Here is a 15,282-nt window from a genome sequence, read left to right on the forward strand (position 1 = left end):
ATTTTCTATCATTTCCCTCGCCTTTTCCAAAATCAGATTGTTTGTTAGGCGCTCGTCACGTGATCTTCTTTCTAAGATCCACGACAGTAATGCCGTATCTATTTGATCGTATCTATTTGATCGAAGTTCCCTCGTTGGTGCCATAATTCTCACAATTTATAGCAATACTGTTTCGACAATAGTTAGAACTGCGGAACTTCAAGACTACTCGCAACGACAGTTGACATCCAAATTGTTAGTTTTACTTTTTGAGCCATCTTTTATACAGATTTGGTGGCCGAAGCGAGCACCAATCAACGATTAGCATTTTTCGCTACGGTAAGAGAGGGGGTGGGGGTTGCGCTGACGGATCACGGATGACCAAGTGCGCTCTTTACCCGATCTTATACCTGCTTTTATTAGGCTATTGTCCCACGTTTTCGTGAAATCTTTATGAATAGAGCCATCGAGACAAATTAACATTTACTTCGGTAATGGTTTTATTGCTTCATGAACATTACCGTTAGTACGCCGTAATAACGATTCGGACAATAGCGACGTGTCGATTCTTGTTTTCAATAATTACTTAACGACGCCTCGGATCCAGCTGTTGTTCTTCTTCGTCACATCTGCAACCCATTTGTTGTGCTATCGACGCTGAATTTCGAGAATCTCGTATCTAAACGGTGTCGTTCTTCCTTGCCGTTCGATTATTCTTACTCCAAGATCTCTTAAAATTGCAAGGTTGATCGAAAAATAGGGTAAACTGTTTCTTCACTCTCTACGTCGAACGCGTAGGCACGTCGAATATCCGTCGGATAGAGGCATCTGTCCTCCGAATAGCACAACTTCACTGATACTTTCTTTCGAACGACGTACAGTAATGTCTCCCTAACTGACGCATAGATGGTCCACAGAATCGGACAATTCAGAAAGAGGAGATACGATTATTCGAGCGTTGCGGCTCGTTTTTATTTATCGCCGACAATTCGTAACTATAATATAGTTATGTTTCTTCTTCAGAAATGTCTACAGAATCCAATCCTGCGTAGAGTTTTCACGCTGAACGAAGAACTTTTCGTAACAATACAAAAATATTGCGAAGAAACTACACACGTCGATACTTTTTTAAACTTTGATATTAATTTATAGTTATTTAGGACCACAAACAATTAATAAATTGTACGCCACTATATTCGGAAAACTTCCCTCTATCTTTTTAGATAGATTAGAACTTTCTAACGTTTTTACTGTTCATGCAATAGCTCATTTTTCTCGAAGACTTTGAGTTTTTACAAAATCTCGTTTTTTTCGTAAACTTGGGGTGATGTATGTGAAGTACTAAAGGCAACGTCAAAGAAGGTATGTACTGCTCAGATTGTCCTAAAAAATGGACAATTTTTTAAAAGGAGATATGATTATTCCAGCCTTGCGGTTTATTTTTACAGTTATTTCTGAGTTTTCGAGCGCAATCAAGACAATTCTTGTGCGCGATCTCAGTGCGAATTAAGGTGAAATTATTCCATATGCCTTTAAATAATATTTCTATATTTTTGTATTAATAAATATAACTATATTACAGATAATGATATATAACAATATTATAATATAATACAATATTATTATAATATTTTATAGTTACGAATTGTCGACGATAAATAAAAACGAGCCGCAACGCTCGAATAATCGTATCTCCTCTTTCTGAATTGTCCGATTCTGTGGACCATCTATGCGTCAGTTAGGGAGACATTACTGTACGTCGTTCGAAAGAAAGTATCAGTGAAGTTGTGCTATTCGGAGGACAGATGCCTCTATCCGACGGATATTCGACGTGCCTACGCGTTCGACGTAGAGTGTGAAGAAACAGTTTACCCTATTTTTCGATCAACCTTGCAATTTTAAGAGATCTTGGAGTAAGAATAATCGAACGGCAAGGAAGAACGACACCGTTTAGATACGAGATTCTCGAAATACAGCGTCGATAGCACAACAAATGGGTTGCAGATGTGACGAAGAAGAACAACGGCTGGATCCGAGGCGTCGTTAAGTAATTATTGAAAACAAGAATCGACACGTCGCTATTGTCCGAATCGTTATTACGGCGTACTAATGGTAATGTTCATGAAGCAATAAAACCATTATCGAAGTAAATGTTAATTTGTCTCGATGGCTCTATTCATAAAGATTTCACGAAAACGTGGGACAATAGGCTAATAAAAGCAGGTATAAGATCGGGTAAAGAGCGCACTTGGTCATCCCTGATCCGTCAGCGCAACCCCCACCCCCTCTCTTACCGTAGCGAAAAATGCTAATCGTTGATTGGTGCTCGCTTCGGCCACCAAATCTGTATAAAAGATGGCTCAAAAAGTAAAACTAGTAATTTGGATATCAACTGTCGTTGCGAGTAGTTTTGAAGTTCCGCAGTTCTAACTATTGTCGAAACAGTATTGCTATAAATTGTGAGAATTATGGCACCAACGAGGGAACTTCGATCAAATAGATACGATCAAATAGATACGGCATTACTGTCGTGGATCTTAGAAAGAAGATCACGTGACGAGCGCCTAACAAACAATCTGATTTTGGAAAAGGCGAGGGAAATGATAGAAAATTTGCCCTCGTATTCGAAATTTGTACCCACTCGTGACTGGTTGATAAACTTTAAAAAACGTCACGGCATGTGCTTAGTAAGAATGTACGGGAATCATAATGTACCGGATGATTCTACAGTTAATTTAAAGAACATTGAAGAATGAGCAACAATACAAGTAAGTACATACCTATTCATATAACGGTAAAAATTTTTTTTTCAACCAATTTGAAAATATGAATTATTTACAAATTAATTTTTCTTTTTTTTAGTTTAATTGTTAAAAAATAGAGGAAAATCATCACTTTTGGCTACGACAATTTCAAGGATAATACGCAAGACAACAATTTCATTCAAAATACTATTACCATTATACACTATGTCAATGTAGATTTATAGAATAGAATAGAATAGTAGATAGATATAGATATTTATAGAATAGAATAGTAGATTTATTTTTATTTATATGTAATTTATAAGTTTATTTATGTAATCACAATAACGATGAGATCAAATGAATTTCACATGAAGTATTAAATAAGTAAATGTACGTAATCGAAATTATATCGTGTTCGCTTTTATTTTCATTGGAAATACCTGTCCAAACTATAAAATAAAAGATCAGTGTTAAAATGTTAAAATTAAAAAAAGTTACCTCATTGTATTATGAGTTGTATTCCGGGAATTCGAGTCGAAGAAGCAACGGCACTCGTGTTCACGGATTCCGTAGAACCTTAGCTTCGGCTTAGAGAGAAAATGCGCGAACCCCAGAATACCGAAGTTCGTCAAATTCCGGAGAAATTACTGTATTTGTTTTCTATAATAACGTTATACAAACTGATAACACTGTCCGACACGATTTTTGGGTTTCTATAGCCACTATGAAATTCTTGTAGAGCTTCACTCCCTGAACAAGAATCCGAAAACCGAATTGCTCCATCACCCTCAGTTTTTTAAATAAACGAACTTTTGTAAGAACCCAAAATTTTCGACAAAAATGAGGTATTGCATGAAAAGTACAAACGTTAGAAAGTTCTAATTGGTGTTAAAAGATAGAGGGAAGTTTCCCGAATATAGTGGCACGCAATTTATTAATTGTTTCTGGTCCTAAATAGCAACAAATTGATGTCAAAGTTTAAAAAAGTGTCGACGTGAGCAGTTTCTGCGCAATATTTTTGTATTTTTACGAAAAGTTTTTTGTTCAGCACGAAAACTGTACCCAGGATCGGATTCTGTAGACATTTCTGAAGAAGAAACGGCCCGATAGAAGTGTCGGAACGATGTACATTTCGAGTAGGTCGAGAAAATGTTCATCGGCAACATGTACACGACGTTTTGCCGCCATGTGCTTCGCTGCTCGCTTCTCTCTGTCCGACAGGGCCGAAGCTATGGGTAATCAACACCGATGGAGGGATCCAATGGGGCACCCACTGAGCGTGTGGGGCGTGCCATTTTTTTTTAGTACTTCAATGTGCTGTCTTCTTTTACATATTTTTATGGATAATAATCGCCAAACTGTGAATCATAAATTAAAAATGGAGAAATAATAAAAGAAAAATAATGAACAAAAAATATTCATTTTATTCTGAATTTGTTCGAATTACAAGTATATCATGTATACATTTATCATTAAAATTATAACGATAATTTATATTTAAATTATAAAAATAAAAAAATATATAAATAAAAAAAAATAATAAATAATCATTTTCAAAACGTCAAACTTCTTGAAACATATCGTTAAATATATATTTAAATATTTATTTACTTATATGGCGTAGAAGTCAAAATTATGCTAGTGTTAGAATACTTTCGTTACCAACTCCAAATACTCTGGTGTGATTTTTTGTGTGCAATATATCACAGTTTGGTGATTATTATTCACAGAAATATGTAAAAAAAAACAAAACACTGAAATACTAAAAAAAATTCAAATATTATTTACGAAAAGTGGGTGCCCGATTGGATCCCTCCATCGGTGTTGATTACGCATAGCTTCGACCCTGCCGGACAGAGAGAAGCGAGCAGCGAAGGACATGGTGGCAAAACGTCGTGCACATGTTGCCGACGAACATTTTCTCCATCCACTCGAAATGTACATCGTTCCGACACTTTTACCGGGCCGTTCCTTCTTCAAAAATGTCTACAGAATCCGATCCTGGGTACAGTTTTCGTGCTGAACAAAAAACTTTTCGTAAAAATACAAAAATATTGCGCAGAAACTGCTCACGTCGACACTTTTTTAAACTTTGACATCAATTTGTTGCTATTTAGGACCAGAAACAATTAATAAATGGCATGCCACTATATTCGGGAAACTCTCCTCTATCTTTTAACACCAATTAGAACCTTCTAACGTTTATACTTTTCATGCAATACCTCATTTTTGTCGAAAATTTTGGGTTTTTACAAAAATTCGTTTATTTAAAAAACTGAGGGTGATGGAGCAATTCGGTTTTCGGATTCTTGTTCAGGAAGTGAAGCTCTACAAGAATTTCATAGTGGCTATAGAAACCCAGAAAAAAAGTTTGATTTTGTCGGACAGTGTAATTTTACAATTTCTGATAGAATTGAATTTACCGAAATCACGATGTACAATTTGTATGTTGTAGAAAACAATAGTGTATAGCAAAATACTTTTAAATAACATTTAGAAAACATGATAAATCAGTGTGTGACCTCAAATATACTCGTACTCGTACGTACAGGGTTAAATACTCATAAACGTATACTCACACACGAAAGTATTCGAACGCTTACGTTTTTAACATTCAATTAATAAAATATATGTGTTAAACTAAAACATTTGATATAATATGTCACATATAACAAGGGATGGGTCTTAAGACTGCGTAAGCAAAATTAGAAAATAATTCAACAATATATAGCGTTTTTACAGTACATTTATTGTAAACACGTACCAGAAATGGCTCGCAAAAGTATTCAAACGAAACAATTAATAGTTACTTAAATTGAACGATTAAAAGTTTTAATAGGAAGTTGATCCACCTTTCGCTTTTATAACAGCCCTAAGTCTGTTTTCCATTGAGTGGGCCAACTTAGAAGTAACATTTGCATCTATCGATTGCCATATTTCAATAATATTTCGTTTTAACGCTTCTTTCGAACTGTAATAACCGTATTTCTTAATCGTCTTTCTACATTATCCCATAAATGTTCAATGGGGTTTAAATCGGGACTTTGCGGTGGATGTGGCATCACGTGTGGAACATTATACAATACAATTGATTATTTTAGCGGTATGCTTCGGGTCATTGTCAGACTGAAACCAATAATCGCTAGGTAAATTCAATTTTGATACACTGGTTCTTAAATTTTCCTGCAAAATTTTTAAGTGTTTCGTTTTGTCCATTATCCCATCGATGAACACGAGGTTTCCCACTCCACTAGATGCCATGCAGCCCCAAACTAATACAGATCCACCATTATGTTTTATAGTCGGTCGTAGATTTCGCGGTTTTAATTCTGTGTTCTTTTTCCTCCAAACACTTTTACTTCCATCGCTACCAAAAACGTTAAATTTGCTCTCATCAGAGAATAATACTTTGTCCCAGAATGAATTATTTTCATAAATAAATTTTTCGGCGAATATTAAACGTACAATTTTATTTTTCTTGCTAATAAATGGCTTTCTTCTTGGAACACACAGAATTAGAACCGCGAAATCTACGACGAAACGTAAGCGTTCGAATACTTTCGTGTATGAGTGTATGTGCCAGAACCTAAAACCCAAGAATTGAAATAATATTATGAAAAAAATTCTTAAAAATTGGTTAAAAAATAGGAAAAATCAGAATACCGTTCAACGTGAGGTAGACCTAAATAAGCGTTCTTTCTCGCCTTTCTCAGGGAGGCTGCTCTCTCGTTTAAGACTCTAATCACTGGTAATCGTGGGTGGTATTTCGCGAAATCATTGTGTAATGGATTTCGTAAACGCGCAACTGGCCGGGTAAAAATCTGATACGATTTGTAGGTGAGTACGGTTTAATCGTGCAATCGTAGCCAGCTACTACCATTAAGTAATCTAACACTTCGGTGGTACGGCTGCTGCACCTGGTATTTATGTAGGAATAAACCGATGGTACAGGATTCCAATATCGCCGATAGTAATTACGCGTGGGCGTGGATTCTTCATATCGAGCAGTTAAGGCCTATCACGTATGTACGTGACCTACCTCGCTTTGGACCGCGCCCTGATCTTCGCCCTCCGACAAAAAGTTGCATCTTCACGATACGAACACCGCCTTATAGTTCTCTCCGATGGCGCTTTCCATTCCGAGCAGAACAGGATGTAGTTAAAGTGACAAATAGACTGTGACTATTTATGTAAAATTGAACTTTCATAGATCGTAAATACATTTCATGCAACCTCCGCATTTCTGATAGCGAACTTAGGGAAATTAGAAAGTAGATATTGCAGAAATAGACCAGGATATTACGGTTGATTGATGTTTATTAATAATGCTCGATGCAATGACGGCATCTATTTATCAAGGCAGTCTAAAATAACTAATTTTCTGAATCGGGCATATGCGCAGTACAAAAGAATAATATTAGATGATAATGAGAGCCGCGATCTTGGCGTTCCAAACATCTAATTTCTCCTTTTGTAGACTCAGGAAGAAAACGTTTACGGAAAGTACAATAGCGTCGTCATCCCTCTCTCTCTCCTTCAGGAACCTTTTTTCTTGTTTTGACGAAGGACAGGTTTCCTTTGTTTCTCGTTGCTATACTTCAATGTTTCTTTTTCAAGAAATTATACAGCATATGCTTCCGCCTTGCCTCCAAGGTAATAAGTAAACTAACGGTTCTTTATTTATGAATTTACTTTGTTTCATTGTTCATTTCATTTATTCATTGTTTTATTGTCTCCTTCAATTCATAATGTATGGCTACTTAATATCAGAAACAATAAATATTTCTCTTTTCCAAAATATGTGATATGATCTGCGTTCGTAAGGCATTGTTAATTAATACGTCACTGCGAGTTATAGTATTGAGATCGTAAACAATTCACGTATTTTTTGTATTGATCTTTTCCTTTTATCTACTATCTTTATATTATCCTCAATATGACTAGTAATCGGTTATACACTCACCGACAAAAGTTAAGAAACTTTAAGAAACTATCGTTAAAATTTGAATAAATATTGTTATTTTAACAAATATACGTTTTATTAAAATTGAATTACATATTATAGTGAAGCATAATAACACATTGTTTATATTGTAATATTGTTTTATTTAGTGCGTACGACAAATAAAAACATAATGAAAATAAAAAAGAATACGAAAACAAATTAATAAAATTAATATTTTTATTGACACAAAACAAATTTTTATCCTATGTTTAAAAAGTTTATTATATTCTATTTACTATATTAAACTGTGTAACACGTTTCTCAAGTTTTGTCGGTAAGTGTGTAGTAATAATAAATAATAATAATAAACTATCTTATTATTATTATTTATTAAAGTAAAATATTGAAATAAATATGTGATAAATGAACTAATATAATGTAAAATTTATTTCAAAATCTTTTATTTTGTTGTCATACTAAATGTAAGGTATGGTAACAATATATTATTCACTAACTAAGAAATATGAATTGTATGTATGTATATATACATACAAACAGTCGCTAGTAACTGTTAATACGACCTCTTGGAATTGAACTCAATATTCAGTTCAATTATTTTCTTTTATTTAACATTATTTTAAAATCCAGTATGTGCAAACTCAGTATAAATGGTATTGGAGAGTTGTGAATAATTGTGTTGCAATAGTCGCAATACGATTGGGAAAGCAACAAAGGTGATACTAATTATAGTCTTTTATCACTTAAAAGTGTTCATTCTCTGCACGATCGGGTCACCCTACTTTTCCCGTCGATTTAAATTGCAGAACTGGAAAACGTCTCGTAAATGCTCCACGTAAGGCAGTGGCCGTATGTTCCATTAATATTGATTAAGTCATTACTTAGAGGCTACTGTTCCAACAAAATCATTTAAAGAATGTATAATGCAATCTAAAATAGGCAACATATAAAAAAATATAATTAAGATAAGTATCTTTCTAACCTAAATTAAGATTCCATAATCTTTTCTAGACACTCGTAATCAAGTTTCTGATAAAAGTAGCAGCTTATTAATTACGACTTTCAGTAATTAACGTGTATATTTCTATCGTCTTCATGAATCTTCATAAAATTCTTTTTATTAGATATAAAATTCTTTCTATGATGATGCATTCATTCTTGTACGAAATTTGTATAGCGTTACGAATAAGAATATTTTAGTAAAATTGTCCCAGTGTCACATATTTGCAAGAAGTAATTCCAAAGATTCAGTTCAGTTCGTTTGATTGTTACAATATTATTTTAATCATGTTTTAGACATTCATAATATAATTTTGATACATATAATATAATTTAAATATAATATTCGATCATCTTCTAAAAATGAATGACTTTTTAAAAATTGAACTAAATTTTTGCGAAAGTTGCAATTGTTTGGAATGAGAAAAAAAATGAAAACATTAATTTCATCGAAATAACCTTGACTTTTAGTAGAATAATAATAGTTTTTGTAATTTCCGATATACAGCCGACTAAATACTGTTTAATTTTCATTGCAAACAATTGTTTACCAGGCAGTCGAAAGTGCTTGAAAAATCGTGGCAACAGTTAACGTGCCACACCCTGTACATGAAGATATAAACAAGTTTCAGTTCAATCAATGATTTCGCAACTTACTCTTTTGTATTACAATTTGTTTACAATTTGTAGTTACATTTTGGATCAGATAGAGATATTTTACATAAAAGGGTTAACGATGGCGATATTCGTCGAATCGATCGGAACTAGACGGATGATAATTGCATACCGTACCATGACTAGACGCCAGAAAACAGAGCAGAAAAATACGATTGTTCGAGACCGGCTCATCGATATTTGACGATATTGCCGTGGCCGGGAATCATAACTGCGGATCACGCAACGCTATTTCCAATGTAGACCCGGCGATTAGAAACGGTTGCCGCGATGATTGTCGTCTAGGTCTAGATTCTAGAGTTTAGAGCTCAGGCTCGTGTCTCGTTCAGTTATCTCTATTTGCTGGCTGCTTTATTCCGGACCGTCAAACGTTTTATTGGGAAAAAATTCGCGCAGCCCGTCCTTCGTATACCGTGAACGATACCCAGCCATTCGCGCGGCTGTGAAACTAATTTTATCACCGGCGTAATAACAAAATATCTGCACAGAGAGACCCGCAACTGTATCGACTCGGATGGAAATCAGAAATTCCGATCGGAAGAAAAGACCGTAAGTTTCTTACCTGACGCGTTTCACTGGAACGGGCTTCCCTCATTCTGGTATAAGTATTTACGTAGGAAACGCTCGCGAGTAGGAATCTAGAACGAATTCGGTCGATTGTGACGAACGATCGGACTCTCGATGTTTATCATATTGTTTTATTCATTGGACTGTTACCGTCTTTACTGTTCCGTGTCCTGGCGAACGCGGGCCATTCGTTGTGAAAGAATTCTGAAAGAAAACGGAGCTCGCGCTCGTTTATGTTACCATTCTTTTCATTTCCGAACATTATGTCGGTCTCGAGCGCGAATGCTTGAATGATAATGGGGATGGCACACTTACTTTACATTTCAACTCGATCAATTGCTTTTCTTTTTATATACAGAGTGAGTTACAAATTAGTCCGCACAATTTTTCAGCCCCTTCCGATGTTTTCTATCAAAATTAATTACTATTTAACCGAAAAGAAATTACGATTGTTTAAATTTAAAAACAATTTGATTTTCGATAATCGTTATATTTTCAAATGAAATTAGGTGATCAGTTTGGTTTTATATAAATTTTTCTTTCGTTTTATGCGTTAAGGTCTGAAATTTAATAAATGAGTATTTGTAATGTTTACGTTCATTTATTTATGTTTACATGCGAGGCCTTGGTGTTATGTATTGCCAAATTATTTCAAATATTGCGGCAACCAATTTATGACAATTGTTTCTTCGATGTCAACCAAAGTTCATCAATTAATAGATCGTAGAAATCGTCGCAATGTTGCATACAACACTGTGAAGTTAAAATTACCGAGTTTCATTTAAAAATATAACGGTGACCTTGTTTCTTTACTGAAAATCAATTTGTTCTTAAATTTAAACAATTGCAATTTCTTGTCGATGAAGTACTAATTAACTTTGATAGGAAACATTTTTTTGTCAGATCATCGAAAGGGGCTGAAAAATCATGGGGACAAATTTGTGTCCTACCCTGTATATATTTATATATTTATTTATTTATTTATTTATTGTCGCGTATGCTTAACGCGTTAAACGCGGAGCCGATTTTGTTGAGTTTTACGTTGAGGCGGCAAGCCGGCATTATTTTTTAACCTTGATTCTGCCGTTTCCGTGCGTCGATGCCGTCAAAACGATAGATTCGCTGTCAGTCCCTGGGAACTGACGCCGCCCAAAAAAAGGACACTGTCAGTCCAAGAGGACTGATGCCGCTCAAAAAAAGTACATCGTCAGTCCAAGAGGACTGACGCCGCTCAAAAAGAGTACATTGTCAGCCCAAGAGGACTGACGCCACCCAAACGAAAAGTTGGCTGTCAGCCTCAGGGCTCTGATGCCACGCTTAACGTGTTAATAGCAATTAGTGACTACTTGTGGCATCGCAATCTGTAGAGTTATTAGGTCTACCGAAAAGTTCTGTCCGTTTGAGAAATGAAAAGAAATAATAGATTTTTCATAAATTTAGTAATATTTATTGTACAATATAATTTCCGTCGTTACTTATGACCTATTGCCAGCGTGATGGCAATTTGTGAGCAACATTTTTCAAAAATATATGTCTCAAATGAATATGTGCATATCTATCGAAATTTGCAATGACATTATCGGACAGAACTTTCCGGTAGACCTAATATAACACTGTCCGACACGATTTTTGGGTTTCTATAGCCACTATGAAATTCTTGTAGAGCTTCACTCCCTGAACAAGAATCCGAAAACCGAATTGCTCCATCACCCTCAGTTTCTTAAATAAACGAACTTTTGTAAGAACCCAAAATTTTCGACAAAAATGAGGTATTGCATAAAAAGTACAAACGTTAGAAAGTTCTAATTGGTGTTAAAAGATAGAGGAGAGTTTCCCGAATATAGTGGCACGCAATTTATTAATTGTTTCTGGTCCTAAATAGCAACAAATTGATGTCAAAGTTTAAAAAAGTGTCGACGTGAGCAGTTTCTGCGCAATATTTTTGTATTTTTACGAAAAGTTTTTTGTTCAGCACGAAAACTCTACGCAGGATCGGATTCTGTAGACATTTCTGAAGAAGAAACGGCCCGATAGAAGTGTCGGAACGATGTACATTTCGAGTAGGTCGAGAAAATGTTCGTCGGCAACATGTACACGACGTTTTGCCGCCATGTGCTTCGCTGCTCGCTTCTCTCTGTCCGACAGGGCCGAAGCTATGGGTAATCAACACCGATGGAGGGATCCAATGGGGCACCCACTTTTCGTAAATAATATTTGAATTTTTTTTAGTATTTCAGTGTTTTGTTTTTTTTACATATTTCTGTGAATAATAATCACCAAACTGTGATATGTTTCACACAAAAAATCACACCAGAGTATTTGGAGTTGGTAACGAAAGTATTCTAACACTAGCATAATTTTGACTTCTACGCCATATAAGTAAATAAATATTTAAATATATATTTAACGATATGTTTCAAGAAGTTTGACGTTTTGAAAATGATTATTTATTATTCTTTTTTATTTATATATTTTTTTATTTTTATAATTTAAATATAAATTATCGTTATAATTTTAATGATAAATGTATACATGATATACTTGTAATTCGAACAAATTCAGAATAAAATGAATATTTTTTGTTCATTATTTTTCTTTTATTATTTCTCCATTTTTAATTTATGATTCACAGTTTGGCGATTATTATCCATAAAAATATGTAAAAGTAGACAGCACATTGAAGTACTAAAAAAAAATGGCACGCCCCACACGCTAAGTGGGTGCCCCATTGGATCCCTCCATCGGTGTTGATTACCCATAGCTTCGGCCCTGTCGGACAGAGAGAAGCGAGCAGCGAAGCACATGGCGGCAAAACGTCGTGTACATGTTGCCGACGAACATTTTCTCGACCTACTCGAAATGTACATCGTTCCGACACTTCTATCGGGCCGTTTCTTCTTCAGAAATGTGTACAGAATCCGATCCTGCGTAGAGTTTTCGTGCTGAACAAAAAACTTTTCGTAAAAATACAAAAATATTGCGCAGAAACTGCTCACGTCGACACTTTTTTAAACTTTGACATCAATTTGTTGCTATTTAGGACCAGAAACAATTAATAAATTGCGTGCCACTATATTCGGGAAACTCTCCTCTATCTTTTAACACCAATTAGAACTTTCTAACGTTTGTACTTTTCATGCAATACCTCATTTTTGTCGAAAATTTTGGGTTCCTACAAAAGTTCGTTTATTTAAAAAACTGAGGGTGATGGAGCAATTCGGTTTTCGGATTCTTGTTCAGGGAGTGAAGCTCTATAAGAATTTCATAGTGGCTATAGAAACCCAAAAATCGTGTCGGACAGTGTTATCAGTTTGTATAACGTTATTATAGAAAACAAATACAGTAATTTCTCCGGAATTTGACGAACTTCGGTATTCTGGGGTTCGCGCATTTTCTCTCTAAGCCGATGCTAAGGTTCTACGGAGTCAGTGAACACGAGTGCCGCGGCTTCTTCGACTCGAATTCCCGGAATACAACTCATAATACAATGAGGTAACTTTTTTTAATTTTAACATTTTAACACTGATCTTTTATTTTATAGTTTGGACAGGTATTTCCAATGAAAATAAAAGCGAACACGATATAATTTCGATTACGTACATTTACTTATTTAATACTTCATGTGAAATTCATTTGATCTCATCGTTATTGTGATTACATAAATAAACTTATAAATTACATATAAATAAAAATAAATCTACTATTCTATTCTATAAATATCTATATCTATCTACTATTCTATTCTATTCTATAAATCTACATTGACATAGTGTATAATGGTAATAGTATTTTGAATTGTATTGTTGTCTTGCGTATTATCCTTGAAATTGTCGTAGCCAAAAGTGATGATTTTCCTCTATTTTTTAACAATTAAACTAAAAAAAGAAAAATTAATTTGTAAATAATTCATATTTTCAAATTGGTTGAAAAAAAAATTTTTACCGTTATATGAATAGGTATGTACTTACTTGTATTGTTGCTCATTCTTCAATTTTCTTTAAATTAACTGTAGAATCATCCGGTACATTATGATTCCCGTACATTCTTACTAAGCACATGCCGTGACGTTTTTTAAAGTTTATCAACCAGTCACGAGTGGGTACAAATTTCGAATACGAGGGCAAATTTTCTATCATTTCCCTCGCCTTTTCCAAAATCAGATTGTTTGTTAGGCGCTCGTCACGTGATCATCTTTCTAAGATCCACGACAGTAATGCCGTATCTATTTGATCGTATCTATTTGATCGAAGTTCCCTCGTTGGTGCCATAATTCTCACAATTTATAGCAATACTGTTTCGACAATAGTTAGAACTGCGGAACTTCAAGACTACTCGCAACGACAGTTGATATCCAAATTGCTAGTTTAAATTTTTGAGCCATCTTTTATACAGATTTGGTGGCCGAAGCGAGCACCAATCAACGATTAGCATTTTTCGCTACGGTAAGAGAGGGGGTGGGGGTTGCGCTGACGGATCACGGATGACCAAGTGCGCTCTTTACCCGATCTTATACCTGCTTTTATTAGCCTATTGTCCCACGTTTTCGTGAAATCTTTAAGAATAGAGCCATCGAGACAAATTAACATTTACTTCGATAATGGTTTTATTGCTTCATGAACATTACCGTTAGTACGCCGTAATAACGATTCGGACAATAGCGACGTGTCGATTCTTGTTTTCAATAATAACTTAACGACGCCTCGGATCCAGCCGTTGTTCTTCTTCGTCACATCTGCAAACCATTTGTTGTGCTATCGACGCTGAATTTCGAGAATCTCGTATCTAAACGGTGTCGTTCTTCCTTGCCGTTCGATTATACTTACTCCAAGATCTCTTAAAATTGCAAGGTTGATCGAAAAATAGGGTAAACTGTTTCTTCACACTCTACGTCGAACGCGTGGGCACGTCGAATATCCGTCGGATAGAGGCATCTGTCCTCCGAATAGCATAACTTCACTGATACTTTCTTTCGAACGACGTACAGTAATGTCTCCCTAACTGACGCATAGATGGTCCACAGAAACGGACAATTCAGAAAGAGGAGATACGATTATTCGAGCGTTGCGGCTCGTTTTTATTTATCGTCGACAATTCGTAACTATAAAATATTATAATAATATTGTATTATATTATAATATTGTTATATATCATTATCTGTAATATAGTTATATTTATTAATACAAAAATATAGAAATATTATTTAAAGGCATATGGAATAATTTCACCTTAATTCGCACTGAGATCGCGCACAAGAATTGTCTTGATTGCGCTCGAAAACTCAGGAATAACTGTAAAAATAAACCGCAAGGCTGGAATAATCATATCTCCTTTTAAAAAATTGTCCATTTTTGA

Source organism: Megalopta genalis, chromosome 7 (genome assembly GCF_051020955.1).
Source record: "Megalopta genalis isolate 19385.01 chromosome 7, iyMegGena1_principal, whole genome shotgun sequence".
Taxonomy (NCBI): Eukaryota; Metazoa; Arthropoda; class Insecta; order Hymenoptera; family Halictidae; genus Megalopta; species Megalopta genalis.